Source organism: Solea senegalensis, unplaced genomic scaffold (assembly GCF_019176455.1).
Source record: "Solea senegalensis isolate Sse05_10M unplaced genomic scaffold, IFAPA_SoseM_1 scf7180000017817, whole genome shotgun sequence".
NCBI classification, from domain to species: domain Eukaryota; kingdom Metazoa; phylum Chordata; class Actinopteri; order Pleuronectiformes; family Soleidae; genus Solea; species Solea senegalensis.
In genome coordinates this window covers 13,673-30,000 of record NW_025322533.1, presented here as the reverse complement: position 1 = coordinate 30,000, position 16,328 = coordinate 13,673, and the positions used below count along the sequence as shown (strand labels likewise).

Sequence of the window (16,328 nt, the reverse complement as noted above, 5' to 3'; positions counted from 1 at the left end):
GTTTACGTGATGCTACTGTACGTACTATGATATATACTCATGGTTGTTTACGTGATGCTACTATACGTACTGCGATATATACTCATGGTTGTTTATGTGATGCTACCACGCATGATATATATACTCATGGTTGTTTACGCGATGCTACTGTACATACTATGATATAAACTCAAGGTTGTTTACGTGATGCTACTGTACGTACTATGATATATACTCATGGTTGTTTATGTGATGCTACTATGCGTACTGCGATATATACTCATGGTTGTTCATGCTACTATGCGTACTATGATATATACTCATGGTTGTTTCGTGATGCTACTACTACTATATAAACTCATGGTTGTTTACTGCTATGATATATACTCATGGTTGTTTATGTGATGCTACTGTACGTACTGCGATATATACTCATGGTTGTTTACGTGATGCTACTATACGTACTATGATATATACTCATGGTTGTTTACGGGATGCTACTATACGTACTGCGATATATACTCATGATTGTTTACGTGATGCTACTATATGTACTACGATATATGCGCTCATGCGAGATCCCAGCGAGAGTTTATTTTGGTTTTCCTTCTTTGAAAACGATCTCTTAAATGAATAAAGATGATGTTTTTTAACTGGAAACGTTGACTAATCAAAGACAGGATAGATTTAAAATGTGAAATACAAGCAGCATTTTAAAAAAGCGGGTCAACAGGAGAGAGTTTCCACAGAGCGTTTCTTTCACGGAGCCGGTCGACTGTTGTCAGCGTGGACCCCTGTTGTTGGAACACACTGATCTTTTTCCAACTGAACAAGTTCTTTTAACACAGCACTGATGTCACTGTGAACACGCGCGGCCTTGGGAGAATCAGCGTCACGCTACAAACTTCTGAGGAGTGAAATCCATGGGATACGTCCTCAGATTCTTCTGTTGTTGTCACTTCATGCTCACACACACACACACGTCTGTTCTCTCACTTAGAAACAACCCCGCGGGTTCAGGTGAGGAACCGGCACCGCGGCGTCGGTCGCGCCTCGTCACTGGCAATTTGAAACAAATGTGCTCGTAAAAAATCTCCCAAAAAAAAGAGAAGGAATTTAAAATTTCATGACATTTCCCCGCCGTTATTTCCATTGATCTTCTGAAATTCAATATTTTATAATTCACAGAATATATGTGGAGGGCCAGAAACAGGGAAGCAGATAGAAAGAGTTATTAAGCGCATATTAATGTTTGCTCTCCTCCTCCACGGCTGCCTCTCCTGAGATCTGCCCGTCGCTACTTTAAGCATGAATACTTAATCACACGCCAAACACTGTCTAATTCCTCTGCCCAGAGTGTGAGGAACGCCACGGAGCCGCAGAGACAGAGAAGCCGGTTAAAAAAAGAATGGGATTGAAATGTCACAGACGCAGCGCCGGGATGCTAATAAAGCTATGCAAATAGCAATTAGCTGAGCCACTAACCTCTGAGTCAATAACAAGCCTCCCCGAACGGGAATATCCCAGCGCCGGGCGAGTTCAAAGGTCATGCGGTGATTGGAGGTCACAGCCCGAGTCGATAAGCGATGCATCTGAAAGGTTGTAATTGTGCTGGAGAAAAAGGGGAACAATTAACGAGCGTCACTGCTGCTTATATCTAAGCGCTTGTTCTGTGTTTGTGCAGTTTTCACAAATCTATAAACTTAAGAGCAAGAAGAAGGTAAATAAGGAATCGTTACCTCAGCGGACAAGTCGGGTGTGTGTTTGAACAAGGTGCTGACACGGTGAGCGCCCCCTGCTGCTGACCAAACAGCAGTGACATCGCGGCTGTCGGTGGGGACACAAGAAAAACACGTTCACGTCTTCATCTCACAAACTGAGGTTTGAAAACCGCTCACTCTGCCACACCAAGCCCCATAGAGAAAATCAGTGAACACAGGAGCTGCTGGTCCTCTGCTGCCTCGTGTGGTCCCTTTGTGTCACTGAATCAGACCCAAATGTAGGATTTTAAAATGCCAAAGTGACAATGGAGGAACAACTCCTGTGTGTGTGTGTGATGTTAAAATCACAGATTTTCTCTGTGGGGTTTGGTGTGGGAGAGTGAGTGCTTTACAAACCTGAGACTAACGTCTGTTGTCTGCTGATAGCCAAGCTGATGAGCCTCATGTGTGTGTGAGTGCAACCACCTTTAAAAAAAACCCAGATTAGTTTTTCCCTTCAAAGACGTCAGCGACAGAGAAACACTCTTTCACAGCTGCTCAACGGCTAAGATTAGCTTCAACAATTAGCAGCAAAAACAACTCTGCTACTTTCTGACTTCTGTGTGTGTGTGTGTGTGTGTGTGTGTGTGCTGTTTAAAAGTGTCTCCAGCACTGACAGGTGCATCGTTCACACTCTTGTCATGAAACAAGTGTCGTCAGTGTGAGACAGAGGAAAATAACTCTGTGTGTGTGTGTGTGTGTGTGTGCGTGCGTGCGACATGACGTACACATCTCATTCACGCGGTCATGATTTCACACCTTTGGACGGTGAGGTCAGAGATCAGAGGAGGCTGGAGCGTTTTCGTCTGAATAAATTACACAAAACACGACTCAGCATTGACTTTAACGTTGGTAACTTTATAGCAGAACAAGTCGCTGGTTTTCATGAGATATTGATCAACAACACAGTTCATTCATTCATTTCTACGCAGGTTTAAAATGGATTACAGCAGACTCGCTTCACTAAATCCATTGTTTATTCAGAAGATTTACAGTCAGAGCTAATCTGGATCAGGGTTCTCCAAAATAAAGGTGGACAGAATAAATCAGATGAATGCACGTTTCTAATGTTCATTAGGGTAATTTAAGCCTTGTAAAAACGTGCAGTTAATCATAAACAGTGGAAACGATCACAGCTCAGAAATTCTCACACCAAACTAAAAATGGACTCTCAGATTCAAATAAATATAATCCTCATCTTTAAGTGTTGAGTGGCGTTACGGGCGCTCGCTAATCTGACTCTGATGTATTATGCAAACATATGCACAGGCATTAAAAATTTAACGAAGCAGCGCTGAGACGTCACTGGCAGTAAAAGTGTAAAAATAGAGGCGTTAAAAAAAAAGAAGAAGAAGAAGAAGCCTCTCCAGTCGTTTATCGTGAGGATCAATCTGAGGAAATCACACCCTGCAGAGACTGAGAGGCACAGATTACTGACGCTCTTCATTTGTCTCGAGCGCCATTTAATCTGAGGGAGAAACAGCTGAAATGACCCATGTTACACACACACACGCACACGCACACACACACACACACACACACACACACACACACACACACACACGCACACACAGAGCTCGGTGCAGGGCCACCTTTGATGTGCCGTTAGTCCGGCTGCGTAACAATCAGCAGAAGCATGTAGCCTGAGGCTCAGACACCATGAGATCAGCCGCAGAGAGTGACAGAGTGAATGTGTGTGGACGGCTGATTTTTCTCTTTAATTCCAGCCGAGTGTTTACAGAAGGCGCCGCGGATATAAAAGCAGAACATGGGAGTTTGTCCCTCCGTGGATTTGTGGAATGTGCTGCAATCTTTTTTATTTTATGTTTTCTTTCAGAGGGAAGACGAGCTTTGAACCCTCGCTTTGGTTCTCTGTAAACTGTCTGCTCCAATCTGCTGCTTTCACGTCCATGCTATTTACAAGTCTCATGTGTCTGGACATGTCTATGTTTATCCACATGTGGCCGCAGTGCTCTCAGTCTCAGACTCAGTCTCAGTCTCAGACTCAGTCTCAGACTCAGTCTCAGACACAGTCTCAGTCTCAGTCTCAGACTCAGACTCAGACACAGACTCAGTCTCAGACACAGTCTCAGTCTCAGTCTCAGATACAGACTCAGTCTCAGACACAGTCTCAGTCTCAGACTCAGTCTCAGTCTCAGACTCAGTCTCAGACTCAGTCTCAGACTCAGTCTCAGACACAGACTCAGTCTCAGACTCAGTCTCAGACTCAGTCTCCACAGTCTCAGTCTCAGACTCAGTCTCAGTCTCTCAGTCTCAGACTCAGTCTCAGACTCAGTCTCAGACACAGTCTCAGTCTCAGTCTCAGACTCAGACTCAGTCTCAGACTCCGACCGTGGCACAGCTTCCATCTAATTGCAGATGAGCAGATAAAAAGCTGCAGCGGTGTGAGCCTGAAACTCGTCTTTCACACCTCCCCACGTCTCGTGGCGCGGCCGTCACCTTAAACCTCTCCCTCAGTGTCGTAACTGCTGAGCTCGGCGTTTTCTCTGCTCTTAACAAGGTGAGAGGAAGAAAAACTCAGCGTCTCCAACGACTGATGCAAGAAAGTCAAATCGGTGGCAAATCCACTCTGACAAACAATAACGGGGAAGTTTTTCCACTTCGGAATAATAACATCGTCCACACAAACCCACATAACAAGACCCAGACCTACAGGGGGCAGTATAGAGCCGATAAGAACCAACAACAAAGCAACAAATAATTCCATTTTCTTTTGTACAAAAACAAATTTTCCCAAATCTCCACTGAACGTAAACATTTTCATTGACCTGACCTTTACAATGTTTAATTGAGATGTTCGCCTAATTTCAAACTACTACATAACTACACTGACGTGTTAGCTCGTGTGTTATACTAACGCATTAGCTCGCGTGCTACACTAACGTGTTAGCTCATGTGTTATACTAACGCATTAGCTCGCGTGCTACACTAACGTGTTAGCTCGTGTGCTAGACTAACATGTTTGCACGTGTGGTACACTAACGAGTTGGCTCGTGAGTTACACTAACGCGTTAGTTCGTGTGCTACATTAACGTGTTAGCTCATGTGCTACACTGACGAGTTGGCTTGTGAGTTACACTGACGAGTTGGCTCATGAGTTACACTAACGCGTTAGTTCGTGTGCTACACTAACGTGTTAGCTCGTGTGCTAGACTAACATGTTAGCTCGTGTGCTACACTAACGTGTTGGCTCATGTGCTACACTAACGAGTTGGCTCGTGAGTTACACTGACGAGTTGGCTTGTGAGTTACACTGGCGCGTTAGCTCGTGTGCTACACTAACTTAAAACAAGAGCAGAAACAAAAACATAAACTATGACTTTAATATTAAACTGATTGAGTTTAGTCATTGTTTAGCATTTCAGCTGCACGTTTACTGTGGAATAAAAACACTATTTCTGTTGCCAATATTTGTTTGAATATTCAACGCTAAAATCAGCATTAGCAACCGTAACCATGGAGACGACAATAAGCAAACAATACAGCTTTTTTTTATGCTTTAGGAAAGCATACAGCTAATTTATTTCTTTTATTTATTTTATTATCTTGTTTTTAAAAATGTAGCACTTTGAGGTTTGTTTTTCAAATGTAAAGTGCAATACAAATAAAATCTATTATTATTATTATTATTATTATTATTATAAGCAATCATACTTTAATTGTTTCGACATCACAGGCGAAGTCAGTGCTGTGAATGTGTGACATTGTTTGAATTCTGAGTCTCTTAACCATTGACATAGTTAGCTTAGCATTAGCACCACGCCATAAGCCACAGAATGTGTTTTCTCACGTACACACATACACTTCAGTTTGGAACGGTACAGCCCAGGTCAGGCTTGTGTTTCCACTGAGAACAGAAGCTTTGCTTGGTAGGCGGAGTGTGGGTGGGGCCTGAGCACAGTGTCACGACGACAGAGAAATGGAGGACGTCCAGCAGCTCTTTCTTCCGTTTGTCTCACAAAGACAACACCAGTCTGTATGAGGACACACTGTGGACATTCGATATTTAAACCCATTGCTTTTCTGTCGCCCAATCGGCTGACTTTGTGTGGCCACTCAAGCTCCGCCCAAGTGAAGGGGGCCAAAGAACAGAAATGAGAAATGTTGAAGCTGGTTATTTTGGTTTTATTCCAAATATAAAGATTGAAAACACGAGCTCATTGTGAACGCACCGCGTGATTTTAATATTTAAAGTAAACGAACTTGAACCTCAGGTTCCAACATCCAGTCTGATGGAGAAACAAGTGGAAAGAAGAGGCAGCTTTCTCACACAGAATGTGTTGGTAATGGTTAACGGTCACAGCGTTAATCCAACAATAATCCAACAATAACAATTAAAATGATTGAGCGGAGAAACAATGAGGAGCAGAGGAGTGGGAGAGCGCAGACAGTGGGGATGTCAGGTCTGCGGATATGAGCGGTGCAAATGAGGATGAACCAGTCACCGCTGCAGACAGGCAGCTGAATAGACGAAAAGAATGGAGAGACAGGAGGGGAGGGAGGGGAGGACGGGGAGGACGGAGGGGGGGGTGTTATTGTGAGCGCCGACAAGTGATGGCAGAATCTGGGCGCCGGGTGTCACTTTGGAACAATCACAACTGACGTCGAAGGTGCTCAGCAGAGAGGGAAGAGGGAATTCACTTTCCAGGGCTGCAGCATTTCCCAGCCAGGAATCAAACCCAGGACCAGAACCTTCCCGGACGTGCCGTCAACAACCAGAACTGGTTCCAGGCAATGAGGGATGAGGGACTGTGACAAGGCTTTGAAGGCTTCGAAGCAAAGATCTCATTGTTCCACTGAAAACAACGACACGTTTGTCAGCGGTGGCTTTTGGAGATTGATTGGACAGTTTGATAAAGAACGTGTCAAAAAACCTGAAGACCAAACTGTTAATGATGATTTTCGTCCTTTCAAAGCGTTAAACCGCTTCAAAACTAGAAAAAGAAACATTCACCTTTTATTTGATGGGAGTGCCTCTTTAATTCAACTCCACACAACCAATGTTAGATCTACGTCTTATTCAAAAACACCTCAAAAACAGCATCCATCTCCACGCGTGGAAAAACTACATCCACTTCATTCACAATCAACAAATGAAACTGAGAATTTGAGGTAAAAACACTGAACAAAAGACGACGTAAGATGTTCAGGGTGAAGCTGCTCACACACTAACACATGATCTTCCTGTGGAGAGTCTGAGTCTCTGTGACTCATCAGTCTTTTTGTTTTTGGAGTGAGTTCTTTCTATAAAAAAAAAACCTCGCGTCCGTCAGTGAAAACAGTTTTCGGTGGAGCAGACGCACGGCGATGACGGCCTGTAATGACTGTTCATTCATCTGCAGACCTGGATACACTGACACCAGGTAAGAAATGAGATGTTTGCTCTGCACAGACTGAAGATACGTCATCTTCTGTATAAAGTGGTGCAGGACTGGTTCTCCAGGCTTCAGCTGACCCACAATCACAGTCTGTCTTCCACTGACTGTTCCTGGACATGTGGACGAGGCTCATTCAACGATACGTCTGCCACATTTACACTCAGATCTCCAAACATGTTCAGAAAAATGGTCCTCAACAGACCTGGGTCCTTGAAATGTCTCCCTTGTTGTTAACCCTGTTACAACGCCACCTACTGTTCACGCCCTGCGTTGTTTGAGTCTCTCCAGGACCACTGAGCCTCTCATCCCAGACGGGAGGAAACACCGTGTTTGAGTTCACTTTGAGACGACGCTGCATAACCACGTCACGTTTAGGGAAAACTGAGAGAGAACTGACATTGATCTGAGGACGTCTCAGTATTGGATGAGAATCCTTAGCTTCCTGATTAGCCTGGCTAGCTGCTCGTAAACAGGACATGACGATTTACTGCTTGTCTGTTCACACAGGATTAGGATTACCTGGGGTCATTTCTCCACTGTAATCTTTACTGACATCTTCCAGGTAAAGATGATTGACATTTGGACTAAAATCACAGAGAAGTTAATAATGATTTCACATCTCCATGTAAAACTAACCCCGTCTGAACTGGGTTCTAGGAAGTCACCTGCCAAGTTAGACATTTATGAGATTCAGAGAAAGATGAATAGATTTTGCTTCTTCTACAATAATTCTAATAAATAAAGTCTTATTTTTGCACCTTTAGTTGTGACAGATTCCAGGTTTTAATCAGCAGCATAGACTTGAAATGTGGCGAGCAGATTGGCCTCGGGCAAAGGAAGTGTCGATTAGATTTTTGGTGGTGATCCTGGTCCCGGGGTTTCCGCCGCCGCCGCCGCCGCCGCTGCTGCGCAATTACACCTTTTATCTTTAATCACGGAGCTGCTGCAGATAGAGACGAGATTTCAAATCCTAAAGCTACGTTTTCAAGGTCAGCAAATCAATTTAAGTTAAAACACCGGTGAAAGGAATGATGTACTGGAGTGCAACGGCGTATTTAAGGAGCGGTCATAGAGGATTTAATACTGCACACGCGGGATTTGCATTTTACTATAAATGTAAATTCGACTCTTTGTAAACTCGCGGTACAAAAACAGGAATCAGGCAACATGAGACGCCGCGATTTCATGAAGAACACAACGTTTCTCTGCTTCTGTTTAATGCAGTACTTCACAGTTTTAATGCTTTTATTGATGTTTTTAGCATAAACTGCTGTGGCACACGTTTCCTCTTTAGAGGCAACAAACAATAGTCTTTAACAGGATTTATAACATTTACTTTATAATCCATTACAGATTTGTATCATTGTGTCGCCGCATCCTTTCAGTCCTGATAACAACACGATAATCTGCGTTAATCTAATCCACAAAGTGAATGTTTGGACTGTGATAAAATATGAATAAAAGATTTACGCATTAATGTGTAAATCTATACTTTGGATCGCGTAAACATCTTCAAAGATCAAATATGGACTTCAGAAAAAGTGTCCTGATATTTTGGATATCAGCTCCATCTCCAGCTCGTAGTTTACTCTCTTCAGTAAAATCAGACCAACGTAGCGCGTGAACTCCGGTACGGAACATGCAGCCATCTTTGAAAATCGACTTAAACTCCTTTAAGATGAGACAAACGGAGTCAGAGGGCTCAAACTCGCGGCCTGCGGGCCACACGCTGCCCTCCAACAGGTTTAACATGGCCCTCAAATCAATATCAAGTTGTAATATAGACGCGTCTTTACTGTGAACACTTTTATTCTGAAGTTACTTGACATGTGATCGCAGATAACGTTGCGACAGTTGGACCGGGCGTGACGCTCAGTGGCGCCCCCTGGTCAGCGGTCTGACCGACTCTCACTGGGTCACATGTTAGAAACATCAGTGCTTTTTTTTCCAGGTGGATTCACTTCACAGCTGCTCGTAAAGCAAAGACTTTCCATCAGATCAGAGAAATGAAAGGAAACTGTTTGCTAATGAGGAGTTTGTTTCACAGCGGGAGTTTTCTCCGCAGTCTTCGTCAAGATCTAAAACAGAAAAGATTGAATTTAAAGAGAAAGATTCAGAGATTCAGCAGCTGAGAAGAAGAAGAAGAGGAAGGTTTGTGTTTCCCCTCTTTTCTCCACATCCATCACTCGTCTTCCTCTCTGCTCCTCTGTTGTTCACGCTGTCACCAGCTGTCATGACGAGGCTGTTTTATTTCTAATGGTTGACATTTCGCCCCGTGTCGCTGGCCTGGAAGAACACACCGCGATGAATGCGCCGCAATTTTCAAAGGAACATCTTGTTATTAGACACACACACACACACACACACACACACACACACGTGGGCGCAGAGGTGCGTTTAAAAATGGAAAGATCCATCGACCTTTTATCTGCGAGCAGAGAGAAGCAGGTTTCTCACTCCCACATCATGTTTCATCCTCCTCTCCTCTCCTCTCCTCGTCTCCTGTCTCCTTGGTGGAATCAAATTAAAGTGGTGATTAATAACAAAGATGTGAGCGCTGCTCTGGATGTGAGGAACTTTGCAAATCTATTTTCTCTTCAGCCCAATTCTCTGCCGCTTCCGTCTCCTGCTGTCGATTTAATCATTTCACTCTCATCTGCTTTTCTTTGTCTTCCAGTCACTTTTCTTTCTCCTCGTCCTGTCCTGTGTCTGACGTGCTCTGAATGTCCTCGGCGGACAAAGTTCCTCCAGAAGGATCAGAAAGGTCGTCCATCATCTTCTATTCATTTGTTCCTAATTAAAGCGCGTTTAATTTTTTCCGATCACCTGATCGATCAAAGAGACGACGCTGTTTAATAATCCTGCAAACTTTAATCCACATCTTCATCTAGGTACAAGATGTGCCCGAACAATGACCGCAGGAACACGATGGGAGTGGTGATTATAAGCGAGCGTGAACTCTTTTGTCGTCGTCTGACTTTCATCTTTCAGCCTGTTCTACATTTAAAATTCAACAATCATCTCGTGTTTGTGGAGGAAAGTCCGACCTGAACCCGAACCCTGAGAAAGTTCTTCAAAACGTTTCCACGGTGATAAAACAGCAGGAAAACACAGTCACAGTCGAAAACAGGACGTTTATGCTTTACAAAGATTCTTTATCATCATTTCCACATGCGACATAATATCATGATAAACTGATAAGTTAAAAAAAATAGAACGACAGAACTTTTCTCCAAAATGTCTTTTTTAGTCCGTATAATAAAAGTACACATTTATTTATATATACATTTGTTTTAAAAAAATATGTTTATTTTTATCTAATATTGTTTCTAAATGGAATTAGTAGTTTATTTATATACTGTATATACACACACACACACACACATATATATATACAGTATATACTGTATACATATATATATACACACAAATATATAAAGTATATAAATAAACAAACTCTACTAATTCCATTTAGAAACATTAGAAAAAAATATATAAATATATGTATATAGACATGTATATATGTGCATATATTTATATGCACATATATACACGTGTGTGTGTGTGTGTGTGATATTTTGTTATTATATTTGTCACAATTCCTCAAACCTCAGTGAGTTTGAAGGCTGTTCAATGAACCGTGGGTCAGATCTGAGATCGACAGACGTCTGTAAATATGTGACATTAATAAAGTTCACAATTCAGTTTCACGTCTTCATTCATTTCAAAACATCTTTGTTTTTAACCCGAGTCTCAGTGAGAAACAGGGAAGAGCGACTCCAGAGGCCTCGCCTCCTCTCCTCTCCTCTCCTCCCTCTCCTCTCCTCCTCCTCCCTCCCTCTCTCCTCCTCTCCCTCCCTCTCTCTCCTCTCCTCTCCTCCCTCCTCCCTCCCTCCTCTCCTCTCCCCTCCCCTCCTCTCCATAATGATTGGCAGCCGCATCAGAATCAAGGCGGCGCCGTGTGTGAGATCTTTTTCCAGAGGAATTTGTGGATTCCCGTCAGGTCAACTGGACGTGGAATTTGTCCACAGACGCCGGATCCAATTCTCCGCACTGATGCCGACATGGAGTGGAATTGAACAGTGGAGTGAGCGTGTGAGCGAGGGTTATTGGTCTTTTCCTCTGTGAGGTGCTGCAAACACGGTGTACGCTGCCAAGCCCCATTAGACGGTGACAAACGTCCACTCGGCTCAGCGCTGTCAGAGCCCGGTAATGAAAGACACATCAGCCTTAGAAAAAGCAGACGAGGAGGAGGAGGAGGGCGAACAACAACAACAACAACAACGACAACAACGACAACAACGACAACAACGACGACAAACATACTTTCAGACTAATGCAGTGACGCAGAGACAGAAATCAAAAATGTCCGTTTACGTGATGCCGACGAGACGAGGAGTGAAAACAGAGCAGAGGACGACGGAGACGAGATAAAAGACACAAAGAGTCTGAGTCATTAAATCATGACAAACAAGGGTCAAGGACTTTCCAGAACAACTTGTAAGAGCTCGTCTTTGTCCATGATGGCGATTTATGTTTTCAAACAACACTTTTTAAGAAGCAAAAGAAATTAAACAAAAATGGATTGAATCATTCAAAAATATCAGCGGAAACTTGAGGAACGAGTTCCAGTCAGACAGCGACTCCAAAACTCCAGCCAATCAGCAGGCAGCTTCCTAAGACCCGCCCACAAACAAAAAAGTGCAAAGAACAAATATATTTCCAAACAAATTACAACATTTTTGAATGACTCCATCGACATTTCTTTAGCTTCTTAAAAAACATCGACACGGATCGAAGTCTGCGTATGCGGCTCGCGCTCATGTGGACTCAGACTAAAACCGCCTTATGGGATACATTCGTCTCGGTCGTAAAAGGATGACATGATACAATAGAGTCGATTGATTTAAAAATGAGTCGTGTGTCAGCACATTTGGTCCTTGAATTCCAGGAAATATGTCCTGGAAAACCCAGGGACAAAGACAAATCATGATGTCTTTGATGTCGAGTTGACGTTTGAAACTTGAGTGAAGAATCTCAACAGAAAGTGATTCAAAATAAAGATTCTGCTTCAAAATGTCTCTGATTAGTTTGTCCACTCCGTGCTGCTGTAGAAACTTTGTTGCTAGGCGACGGCTGCGACAGTAACGAGCGCGTGGAAACAGAACGGAGGCTGAAGACGTAGGCGTTTCATTTTCATTTTAAACAAAGTGTAAAAAAAGAGCCAAGTGTGACGGCGATGCACACAAACACACAACGCTGACATGAAAGTGTGTGTGTTTGGATGACATGGTGACATTTGTGAACGCATGAACAGCAACAGCAGCAGCAGCACGCGGTGAGACGACAGCGGCGGCGACGGCTCGATACCGAGGCGACGGAATCGTTACGCCGCTTCCTCCCGGGTTCAAAGACGACTCCACGCCACCACTTAACAATATGGATCTGACGTGTGAAGTGGTGAAAGGGTTAATGCGATCAATTCCGCTTTAACAGTAATGACTGTGTGTGTGTGTGTGAGATGACATTTACACAGAGACAAAAGTCTCGGAGATTTTTCATAGTGAACTCACATTTTTACAGCCAATTAAATCAAAAACCAAAGACACTAACGACAACAACAGCAAACAAACAATAAATAATCCTAATCCACGTACAGATGCTATGAAACTCGTTAGCTTCTCAGAGCTCATTCCATTGATTCTCCCTCTAATATCTGTTTTGTGAAGGACGTGAAAAATGATCTTCAGTCGTGTTTAGAGCACTTTTCTGCTGCTGCTGCTGCTGCTGCTGCTGCTGCTGCGCGTGTTTGTTCTGCTGTTTACGTTGTAAAAAGCCTTTCCATTAAACGTGGACATAATTAAACGTGGACATAAATCTGACAGGGAGCTACATCAGCGAGCAAATGAGCACGCGGCACATGAAGACCCACGCAGTGGGCGGGCGGGAAGACTGAGGGCAGCTGCTCTCTGGGGACCCTCATTACAGCGGAGACACGTCGCGAGGCCTCGGCGTGAATAAAGCGGTGTGGAGGCGACAGACGGCCGCCGCGTACGTCACTCTGTCTCCTCCTCGTTAGTCGCCGTGTGCCGGCGCTCGTACACGACCGACCGCAACCGGAAACAAACGCCAACGTCTGCGAGAATTCTACACGAAATCAACCTGCTGAGCTCACGCACGTCACCTGACCACCGTCAGCGAGATGTGGCCGTTTGTTATAAGTTGCTTGTAAAGCACTCACTCTCCCACACCAAACCCCAGAGAGAAAATCAGTGATTTTCAGGAGCTGCTGGTCCTCTGCTGCCTCGTGTGGTCACTTTGTGTCACCAAGGTCAATCTAAACAAAGAATTTCATAAGTCGAATTGGCCAAATCAGACATTAGAACTTAGTGATGGAGGTGTGTGTGTGTGTGTGTGTGTGTGTGATGTTAAAATCACTGGTTTTCTCCACGAGGTTTGGTGTGAGAGGGTGAGTGGTTTACAAACTTCAGTTTAACAGTGAGATAAAGACGTGAACATGTGACGTTTATGTCGTGGACGTGAAGTGACCCCTTTAGTATCCACACACACTTGATTAAAGGTCTCTTCTGCTCCGTAACTCAGATTAACATTCTCTTACTTATTGTTGTGGATTTGATCAAACACTCAGACGCTGAAGCTTTAAATTAATTCTCTGACTGTTTCTCTTCATCTTCAGTGTTTCATAAACACCACGACAGAGTCGATGAGAACAAGCGGCGCAGAAAAGAGTTCGAACAAGAGAAAGAAAAGTGCGTCGGTGTCACACTCAGGAACATCACGTCTTCACTAATGTGACGCGTCGCCTCTGACAGGCGTGCTGCTGCGCACACGCACGCACGCACGCACACACACACACACACACACACGTGGACTTGTGCTTAAAGCCCACGCTGAAGACACGCGACAGCTACTTAGCCTTTTCCAATTATGACTTTAAAGGTAATTGAGAGGAACGACGAGAATATTTTCATCTGCGTCGTCAAAGTGACGGCAGCGCGCGGCGCAGCAGCAGCAGCAGCAGCAGCAGCAGCAGCGGGGGAAACTATTAGAGCTTGTTTATGAGAACGACATGAAAGTATGAACATGTGGGAAAGACACCGTGTTTACGCTTTAACACGGAGAAAAATCTACTTTATCTCAATCATGTGCTGATATTATTATCTATATGTTATATTGAGTGGAAACAATGAATCGATGACTAAATGAAGCTTTTTTTCATGACAAAAACAGGACGTTTGAGAGCGTCATCATTTCCAGGTTAGACGAACAGCGATCAATTATGGACCGAGCCATTCATCGATTATGAAAATAATAGTTAGTTGCAGCTCTACTTATATATATATATGTTATTGATATATGATACTGCTTTAACTCAAAGGATGTTAAAATGAACTCAGGAAGGCAGTTCAACACGTGGCAAGAGAAATACTAATAGCCTCGAATGTCAGAAGACGAAAACTAAACCCAACATCCGCGTTTATGTTACGTCTCAATGAAGCAGAATTATAAAAAGTGGCATTAAAGTTGAGCTAAATCTCAACATGAAAACAGATGAAATCAGTAAACAGGAAGTGGCTTTTGTTTATGTTCATATTTGTTATTCTGCTACAAAACCATTATAACAAGGATTCACTCGTCCATTATTATTATTTACATTATGGATCATCTGTGTTTCCTGTACTGTTTGCGTCGTATAAATAAAGTTTGGCTGATAAAAACAAAGAAACAGGAAGTTACCAAACGTCTCCATTTTAACTCGTTCAAACTCCTTTTCATGAGTCTCATGTTTTTAATGTTATTTTATCAAACCTACTTTTACAGAAGTAAACATGTGAGGAGAAGAGAGTGGAACACGAGCCTTTATCTGAATATAACATCAGGTTTGATTCATGTGTGAGATCTGACCTCTCCTTCTCTCCTCAGGTGTTTTAATCTGGCCGCGCTGATAATCTGAGCTTTCATCCACGGATCCACAAAGTCACGCCAACCTCACAGAAGACGGAGAGAACGAGGAGTGTCGGAGGAATCCTGAGGAAAGAAAAGAAACCAAAGAATTAGACGGGAATCTAACGAGTTAACTTGTCATCTGAGGAATGTGATTGACTTACAGTGAGTGGGTTAGTGATGATAGATCTGGGTGATCTCTAACCTGGTTATGAGTTAGTGGAGGTTTATATTTCACCGCTCGTCCGTAAAACAGAAAAAAACAACAGAATTAGAAAAATCTGGAATGAAAGAAGAGAAAGAGAACAGACGTGGACGTCTGCGGGTCAGCGATTACTCACGGAAATCCTGACAAACACTGTTTAACTTCTGCTGGAACTTCATGTTCTCTGGCCTCGGAGGATTGTGTGAGTGCATGTAACTCATGTTTACACCAATTTATTACAACAACAGTAACAATAATAAAATTGAATCAAAGATCATTAATGTTCTCTGGAAACAGAAACCACCAGAGCAACAAATGAAATTGAGGTCAGTGCAAAAGGGTCCGTGTCAGTCTGCCCTTCCACACAGAGCAGTCCAATTACATCCCATAATATCCTCCATGGACTCAAAGATGGAAGATAACACTGAGGGCAAAGGTCAAAATCAATGAATAAACACAACAACATGAGTGTAACGGAAGTCTATGGCACATGAGCTGTGGTGAATGTCATGTATTTTCAATTTAGATATCATTGACATAGACAACAAAAATATCTATTGGCAGGAAGCCACTCTTCAATTTAACAAAAAAAGTTCAGCTATGACTGAATTTATATTTTTCAAATTAGAATTTATCAATAACAACCTCAGTTGTCAACAACAGCAAAATAAACAAAGGTACACAAGGAATGTTGTTCAAAGTGCAAATGAAATTAAGAAAACGGCAGAAAGTAATAAAAAAATAAAGTCAACCGTCCAAATAAGTCAATGTCCACAGTTTGTCCGAAATCAGTGTGTGTATTAGTCCTTTAATGTAATTGTTCATCTCCCCGGGTAGTGTGATTTGGTTTCTTATCTGCACGATGTAATGGATGTGTTTCTCTTTCTTAACTTAAATCAATGAACGTAAACCATTCACATTGAAAATGTATCATATACAACTGTAAACAGTAACTGTAAACAGCCCACACACAAAATGGTGTGTATATGAAATACAACTTTAACACCGCGTAGTGCACAC

General features: G+C 43.0%; 1 long non-coding RNA gene across 2 annotated transcripts in view; it reads right to left on the bottom strand.

The window, feature by feature from the left end:
* The window catches only part of LOC122764993, a 49,014-nt gene extending 33,645 nt beyond the window's left edge, over positions 1–15,369 (bottom strand). For both annotated transcript variants that reach the window (XR_006359923.1, XR_006359922.1), the window contains exons 1-4: positions 15,268–15,369; positions 15,065–15,187; positions 1,719–1,806; positions 1,465–1,590 (exon numbers count right to left, since the gene is read on the bottom strand). This is a non-coding gene — a long non-coding RNA (uncharacterized LOC122764993). The remainder of the gene's footprint in view (positions 1–1,464; positions 1,591–1,718; positions 1,807–15,064; positions 15,188–15,267) is intronic.
* Between the last annotated feature and the right edge of the window lie 959 nt (positions 15,370–16,328).